We start from the raw sequence: 9746 nt of genomic DNA, 5'->3' as shown, positions 1-9746 counted from the left end.
GATTGAATGTTGGGAGAAAATTTGGCGAGAAGACTATCTCACCTCATTGAGAGAACACTTCTATGGAGCTGGTGTTCCTGAAAATCATAAGTCCTTAAGACCTGGTGACAGTGATTATTGACAATGATGGTCTGAGGTCCCAATGGCCACTTGGAAAAATTGTGACCATATATCCTGATGCAAATGGAATCATCAGGACAGTTGATGTTTTGAGCAAAGGTGTAGTGAATAAGCGGACAATAAATAAACTAGTACCATTAGAATTACACAGTGTTGAAAACAAAATTAGTGATTCTCCAGAAACCACACAGACTAAAGCTGTTCAGAAAAGACAAGCAGCAGTGGTGGCGAGTGAGAAAATTAAATTAATGTTAAGTGATGAATAGTTCACCTGCAGCGAACCTCCGCCGCCCCCCAGTGTGGAGAAATTTTCTCCAGGAGGGGGGTATCAGCCCCCTTCAGCCCCTTCAGCCCCTTTCAGCCCTGAGGGGCCCAGCCCTCTCAGAAGGGGCAAGCATCTTGTTTACTGCTACAGTGAGTAATTGATCACAGATGCCATACGAGTATGCGACGTGGTCAAGTGACCACCGCTCCTTGCAGTGTTGCAGAGTGTATTTTAATAAGAGACAGTGCATCTCTTACTTTAGCAGGACAATTAAGGAAAATCCTGCTCCCACTTTATTACCATGGTAAAGATAGTGGACATTGTTGTCTATGCTTAAGACAGCAAGAATCAAACATTCTACTTTGCTTCATCGAGGAAGTGGCAAGGAAGCAAAAGTACTAGGTCAGCTTTTTTTTGTGCTAGGGGAGTGACGGCATGGGGTGCTGTGGCGTCTTCAGATTACTTTTGACTCTACTGAGAGTGACATTGACGCCAGGATAACCAACAAAGAACGATCTGTGCGTTAGTGTGAACAAAGTATCTCATAAACACAATAAACACTTAAGAGAAGTGTGATCAGCTTCTTTAGTGATAAGATTGTGAACAATAAAGACAAATCTTGTGGAACATAGTGTACCAGTGTGCGTTTTCCTAGACTATGGAAGACATGGACATCCAAGGACACTTCAGCTTCTATCAAGTCACCGATACCTGTCGAAGGTGTGAAGAACACCATAGCTCACTCTACAAGAGCAAGGTAGGTTACGAATTTCTTGTAGTACGGGGACTGCGCAGTTCTTGAGTCGCAAGGAGTTTGTAATCAACCTATAGTCGGCAGTAAGGGGCGGACTTTTGAGTCCACACAAGTAAGTTTGTCAGCCATCAGTGAATGAAATATGCTGACATAACACCCCCTAGGGGTAATTTATAATCTTACAAATTATAATCTTTACAGCCCGTTGAGAGATGACTTCGACAGCTTCTCAAGACCTCGTCTGCAGGGGCGGCTGTGCAGGTGATGAGTTGTCTTTCTAAGTTAAGTACAAACTCCTTAAACTTAACTGGTAATGCCATTTCTCAACATAATTGCTGGGGGGCGGCGGAGCTTCGCTGCAGGTGCTGATATCCCCCTCCTGGAGAAAATTTCTCCACAGCCCCAAATCCTTTGATCAAGAGCCCTTCACTAATGTTAACATCCCTTTTCCTTGACTCATGTTTCTATACATCTCAGTGTTACAGCTTCTTTTTGTGGTGTGGGTCACGTCACGAAGGGAATGGAGGGTGGGACGAGAGCCTTGCACATTTCTATATTCTCCTCATCTGATACGAAGGTGGATAGAGAGCCATGCGCATCTCTATTTTTCCCTCATCTGATACGACAGCATATTTACATTTTCCAAAGAATATCTGTACATCCATTTCCAACACATAAGATTTTGATACAGACTGAACAGTCTCATATCTGTTATTACAATGTACTCAGTGAACGGAATGTTCTCAACTTAGTTAACGTACTGTGTAGTTTTTGTACTCAATATATTTTATGTACGCAATGATTTCCGTGTATTCAATTCACTCAGTGTCCTCCTCTACTAATCTGATTGTCTGAACTACACAGTATGTACATTTACACACACACACACACACACACACACACACACAGAGAGAGAGAGAGAGAGAGAGAGAGAGAGAGAGAGGACACTAGAAGCAATAATACAGCGCAAAATATGTTCCGGTCTCTCTGTCTCTCCTGCCAATGTACGATCACACAACTAGAATACCTTCACTGTTGCTTTTTTTAAATAAATATCGCAGCACACCCGTTGCGAAATAAACAAAATCATTTGAAATTTCCGGGGGAGTGGCTCTGATATATATATATATGTATAAATAAATAAATAAAAATAAATATATATATATATATATATATATATATATATATATATATATATATATATATATATATATATATATATATATATATATATATATATATATATATATATGCAAAACAACCACTCTGAAAGAATAGAGAAATTCCAAGCGATTTCGTGACTGACTTGATAATGTGAGTAGTCACGAAAGCGCTTGGAATTTCTCTATTCTTTCAGAGTATCTTATTGCATATATATACATATATATATATATATATATATATATATATATATATATATATATATATATATATATATATATATATATATATATATATATATATATAAATTTTTACGTTGGCGTGATGGGAGGAGGGGAGGGATGGGAGGGATGGGAGAGATGGTGGCATGGTGCTCTGGTTGGAGTCAGGGGAGGGGATGGAGGGATAGGTAGGGGAGGGGAAAATCGGGATGTTGTGGGTGGTGGAAGGGAAGGGGCGGCGGTGTAATATAGTGGCAGTTTTTCAAAGCAGAGCGACAAATCCTGCCGCGTTGTGACCAGTTGGGTGATTCTTGTGTAAATTACACCTGTATGTGTCAGGGGGTCGGGGCAGGACCATGACCAGAACCATGAAGACTAGTAGGACCTGGAGGAAGATTAGTATTTACTAGACCTGAATAATGCGTAGCAGTATTTACGGGAGAAAGACTACACTGAAATTGATTTGGGATTTGTACACTCTGTGCCCTGTGAATAGTTTTGTTTGTGTACTCTCTGGTACTCCCAATGTGTCTTCCAAGGGGGTCGAGTCCTTTATTTCTTGCACTCCTGCTCTAAAGGTCAATGTTATTTGCGTCTACCATTTTCACTTCCAGTTCTCTCTACTTCCCTACTACCCTAAGACTGCGGGGGAAAAAAGTAATCTTTAGTGCCCCTGTAGCTTAAATTCCATTTTTGCCATCTTGTCCGTGGCTCACTCATGTCAAACGGTCTGGCTCAATACATTCATTTATTCTTGAATATCTTGTACGTCGTATCTGTTCACTAGTCTTCATTTGTTCTAAAATCCCCGAGTCTGGATAATTTAGTTTCTCATTATATAACATTGGTAGTGGTTAAAGTAGATAACGAACATTTTCTTAGACTGAACAATCGAATATGGACGCGAGGTCATGCGAAATTATTGCACTTGGTCGAGAGAAATCTTTGAAGAACGCTGCTGTCATGAGATTCCTTAAAGTCTTTCCTCATAGCTCATTCCACCGGCCTCTGGGACTAGTCTCGGTTGCAAAGCTTTGCACTTTCTTCAATCTCTTTACGCACTTTATCGGATGTGGGCTAAGTGCTGGCGTCGCATACAAGTTCTCAGTTGGCTCTTGCTTACCTTGCTAAAGCTGCGTTCTTTCTGACACACTCTATGATATAAATATAATACAGAAGCAGAAACTCTGTGTAGGTTTGTGGCTTGTATTAAGACGTGTGTGTGTGTGTGTGTGTGTGTGTGTGTGTGTGTGTGTGTGTGTGTGTGTGTGTGTGTGTGTGTGTGTGTGTGTGCTGGTGTCACTAGCAGCCATGCCTTGGCAATGCTGTGTTAAGTCAGGGAGGTACCTAGTATAGTGTAGCCCCATTGCTGGAGTGCCAAGGATATCCGCGTGTGGCAGTGCCAGGCTGATGGTGACACAGCAGTACTGTATGTGAAAGCATATTTATAGTCTACCTGGAGGGTGTTCCAGTGTTCAACGCCCTCGCGGCCCAGACCTTGACCAGGCCTCCCAATGAATCGGGGCCTGACCAACCAGGCTGTTACTGCTGGCCGCACGCAGTCCAACGTACGAGCCACAGCCCGGCTGATCCGGCACTGACTTTAGGTATCTGTCCAGCTTTCTCTTGAAGCAGCCAGGGGTTTATTGGCAATTCCCCTAGCCAGGGGTTTATTAGTATGCCTGGTGGGAGGTTGTTAAACAGTCTTGGATCCCAGACACTGTTTTCTCTTAGGGTACTAATGACGCCCCTAGTTTTTACAAGGGATATGTTGCACTGTCTACCCAGTCTTTTGCTTTTGTAGGGAGTGATTTCTGTCTGCGGATTTGGGACCAGTCCCTCTAGGATTTTCCAGATGTAGATTATGACGTATCTCGCCCTCGCTCCAGATTGTACAGGAAAGTGACTCCAAGCGTTCCCAGTAATTAAGGTGCTTGGAAATATAAACACAAATGCAGTATAATGTGATCCTTTATTGACAACGTTTCACCCACACAGTGGGCTTTTTCAAGTCACACACGGATCTACCTGGGTTTGGAAGGTACGAGAGTATTTATAGTCATGTTCAGAATGTTGAGGTCAGGTGGAGAATGTTGCATCTGATGATCTACCGGGTGGGGTTATAGAGTCTTGGGTAGCTTGGCAGGGGTATTGGACAAGTTGTAGACCTTCTGCAGTGTTCTATGTTCTTATGTGGGATAGCGATGAAGAAGTTTCTTGGCGAGTGGTTCAGCTATGTTATAGAAACCATTGTTCTGGTTGAAATTGTTGGTTATAGAGATAAGCGATGATTCCAGGATTCTTCTGTATTGAGTGTTGTTTTCTGTGGCTATAAGTCTTGAGTTTCTGTAGTTAATTAAATGGTTGTGTGAATTGCGATGTTGTACACAGGCATTCCTTGTATCGTCAGTCCTGCTTGCATATTGGTGTTCTGAAATGCGTGTTTGGAGGTCTCTTGATGTTTCGCCCACATATAATTTGTTGCAGTCATTACAAGGGATTATGTATACCCCTGCAGAGGATGGAGGCTTGTCCTGTCTACTACTGGTTATGTCCTTGATGGTCGTGGTTGTGGAGGTAGATACTTGGAATGATGTTTTGGTAAAGATGTTGGAAACATGTTTGGCAATGGAGTTGTTGGGGAGGACTATGTATCTCTTCTCGGCAGTGTCTTCTCTGGGTGTGTTGAAGATGTTTAATGCCCGCCGTCTGCAGTCTCTGATGAAGTGACGAGGATAGTGGAGTTTAGAAAATACTTGTTCAATTATAGTGCATTCTTCCTCAAGGAACTCATTGCTGCAGATTCTGAGTGCACGTAGGAAGAAGCCTATAATCACACCACGTTTGGTTTTGGTGTCGTGGTGAGAGTAGAAGTGGAGAAGATCGTTTTGGTTGGTGGGTTTTCGATAGACTTTAAAACGAAGTTCGTGGTCAGCTTTGCAGAGCAGAACATCAAGGAAAGGAAGAGTGTTGTCGACTTCTTCTTCAAGTGTGAACTGGATTGAAGGCTCGACCTGGTTGAGCTTGTCTTGGAGAGCTCAACAGGTCGAGCCTTCAATCCAGTTCACACTTGAAGAAGAAGTCGACAACACTCTTCCTTTATTTGATGTTCTGCTCTGCAAAGCTGACCACGAACTTCGTTTTAAAGTCTATCGAAAACCCACCAACCAAAACGATCTTCTCCACTTCTACTCTCACCACGACACCAAAACCAAACGTGGTGTGATTATAGGCTTCTTCCTACGTGCACTCAGAATCTGCAGCAATGAGTTCCTTGAGGAAGAATGCACTATAATTGAACAAGTATTTTCTAAACTCCACTATCCTCGTCACTTCATCAGAGACTGCAGACGGCGGGCATTAAACATCTTCAACACACCCAGAGAAGACACTGCCGAGAAGAGATACATAGTCCTCCCCAACAACTCCATTGCCAAACATGTTTCCAACATCTTTACCAAAACATCATTCCAAGTATCTACCTCCACAACCACGACCATCAAGGACATCACCAGTAGTAGACAGGACAAGCCTCCATCCTCTGCAGGGGTATACATAATCCCTTGTAATGACTGCAACAAATTATATGTGGACGAAACATCAAGAGACCTCCAAACACGCATTTCAGAACACCAATATGCAAGCAGGACTGACGATACAAGGAATGCCTGTGTACAACATCGCAATTCACACAACCATTTAATTAACTACAGAAACTCAAGACTTATAGCCACAGAAAACAACACTCAATACAGAAGAATCCTGGAATCATCGCTTATCTCTATAACCAACAATTTCAACCAGAACAATGGCTTCTATAACATATCTGAACCACTCGCCAAGAAACTTCTTCATCGCTATCCCACATAAGAACATAGAACACTGCAGAAGGTCTACAACTTGTCCAATACCCCTGCCAAGCTACCCAAGACTCTATAACCCCACCCGGTAGATCATCAGATGCAACATTCTCCACTTGACCTCAACATTCTGAACATGACTATAAATACTCTCGTACCTTCCAAACCCAGGTAGATCCGTGTGTGACTTGAAAAAGCCCACTGTGTGGGTGAAACGTTGTCAATAAAGGATCACATTATACTGCATTTGTGTTTATATTTCCATTGTGTCGGTATTTTATACCATTTATTTCCAATTAAGGTGCTTGACGGAACTTAAATGTGAAGTGAAGGTTCTCACTATATTCTATAGATCTAATATTTGACCTGTCTTGAATGGAGTTGTTAGTGTTCAATTTTCAGCCTAGTGAGAACAAGTAATTTAAAATGAATCATCATTGGTATGACCTTCTTTGTATTGAAGATTCTCATTATCCATCCTATTATTTTCCTCGCAGATGTGATAGTGACACTTGTGATCCTTGAAGGTGAGATCCTCTGACATTAACACTCCCAAATCCTTCACACTACTTTTTCGCTCTGTCATGTGGTTAGAGTTTGTAGTATATTCAGTTCTAGCTATTTCCTCCAGTTTTTCCATAACGGAGAAGTTAAAATTTGTCCTCGTTGAACATTTCGTTTTCCGTTGCCCATTAGAAAACTTGGTGAATGTGATGGATGTGAATATGATGGCAGGATTATTACTTACACACACACACACACACACACACACACACACACACACACACACACACACACACACACACACACACACACACACACACACACACACACACACACCACACACACACACACACACACACACACACACACACACACACACACACACACCACACACACACACACACACACACACACACACACCACACACACACACACACACACACACACACACACACACACACACACACACACACACACACACACACACACACACACACACACACACACACACACACACACACACACACACACACACACACACACACACACACACACACACACACCACACACACACACACACACACACACACACACACGCACACACACACACACACACACACACACACACACACCACACACACACACCACACACACACACACACACACACCACACACACACACACACACACACACACACATGTGGTTCTGAGTTTTGACTATATAGTAGAGTTACAAGTGGAGAAGGTAACAGGAACTGAAGGGGACAGGCCAAACTATAAAAGGGGGGACTACACAGGTATGAGAAACTTCCTGCAGGAGGTTCAGTGGGACAGAGAAATGGTAGGAAAATCAGTAAACGAGATGATGGAATATGTGGCAACAAAGTGCAAGGAGGCAGAGGAAAGTTTTGTTCCCAAGGGAAACAGAAATAATAGGAAGACCAAGACGAGTCCTTGGTTTACCCGAAGGTGTAGGGAGGCAAAAGCTAAGTGCAACAGAGAATGGAAAAGGTACAGGAGGCATAGGACCCAGGAAAACAAGGAGATTAGTAGAAGAGCCAGAAACGAGTATGCGCAGATAAGGAGGGAGGCCCAGAGACAGTATGAAAACGACATAGCATCGAAAGTCAAATCTGACCCGAAACTGCTGTATAGCCACATTAGGAAGAAGACAACAGTCAAGGACCAGGTGATAAGGCTGAGGAAAGAAGGTGGGGAACTCACAAGAAACGATCAAGAGGTATGTGAGGAGCTCAACACGAGATTTAAGGAAGTATTTACAGTAGAGACAGGAAGGACTCTGGGGGGACAGACCAGATGGGGACACCAACAAGGAATACACCAACAAGTGTTGGACGACATACATACAGATGAGGAGGAGGTGAAGAAACTGCTAAGGGACATCGATACCTCAAAGGCAATGGGACCGGACAACATCTCTCCATGGGTCCTTAGAGAGGGAGCAGATATGTTGTGCGTACCACTTACCACAATCTTCAACACATCCCTGGAAACTGGGCAACTACCTGAGGTATGGAAGACAGCAAATGTAGTTCCCATTTTCAAAAAAGGAGACAGAAAAGAGGCACTAAACTATAGACCTGTGTCATTGACGTGTATAGTATGCAAAATTATGGAGAAGATTATCAGGAGGAGAGTGGTGGAGCACCTGGAACGGAACAGGAGTATAAATGCCAACCAGCACGGATTCACGGAAGGCAAATCCTGTGTCACAAACCTTCTGGAGTTTTATGATAAAATAACAGAAGTAAGACAAGAGAGAGAGGGGTGGGTTGATTGCATCTTCTTGGACTGCAAGAAGGCCTTTGACACAGTTCCTCACAAGAGATTAGTGCAGAAGCTAGAGCATCAGGCGCATATAACAGGAAGGGCACTGCAATGGATCAGAGAATACCTGACAGGGAGGCAACAACGAGTCATGGTACGTAATGATGTATCACAGTGGGCACCTGTGACGAGCGGGGTCCCACAGGGGTCGGTCCTAGGACCAGTGCTATTTTTGGTATATGTGAACGACATGACGGAAGGGTTAGACTCAGAAGTGTCCCTGTTTGCAGATGATGTGAAGTTAATGAGGAGAATTAAATCTGATGAGGACCAGGCAGGACTTCAAAGAGACCTGGACAGACTGGACACCTGGTCCAGCAAATGGCTTCTCGAATTTAATCCTGCCAAATGCAAAGTCATGAAGATAGGGGAAGGGCACAGAAGACCACAGACAGAGTATAGGCTAGGTGGCCAAAGACTGCAAACCTCACTCAAGGAGAAAGATCTTGGGGTGAGTATAACACCGAGCATGTCTCCGGAAGCACACATCAATCAGATAACTGCTGCAGCATATGGGCGCCTGGCAAACCTGAGAACAGCATTCCGACACCTTAGTAAGGAATAATTCAAGACACATTACACCGTGTATGTCAGGCCCATACTGGAGTATGCAGCACCTGTTTGGAACCCGCACTTGATAAAGCACGTCAAGAAACTAGAGAAAGTACAAAGGTTTGCAACAAGGTTAGTTCCAGAGCTAAGGGGAATGTCCTATGAAGAAAGATTAAGGGAAATCGGCCTGACGACACTGGAGGACAGGAGGGTCAGGGGAGACATGATAACGACATATAAAATACTGCGTGGAATAGACAAGGTGGACAAGGACAGGATGTTCCAGGGAGGGGACACAGAAACAAGAGGCCACAATTGGAAGTTGAAGACACAAATGAGTCAGAGAGATAGTAGGAAGTATTTCTTCAGTCATAGAGTTGTAAGGCAGTGGAATAGCCTAGAAAATGACGTAGTGGAGGCAGGAACCATACACAGTTTTAAGACGAGGTTTGATAAAGCTCA

Source organism: Cherax quadricarinatus, chromosome 14 (genome assembly GCF_038502225.1).
Source record: "Cherax quadricarinatus isolate ZL_2023a chromosome 14, ASM3850222v1, whole genome shotgun sequence".
Classification (NCBI taxonomy): Eukaryota; Metazoa; Arthropoda; class Malacostraca; order Decapoda; family Parastacidae; genus Cherax; species Cherax quadricarinatus.
Note: the sequence above shows the minus strand (reverse complement) of the source record.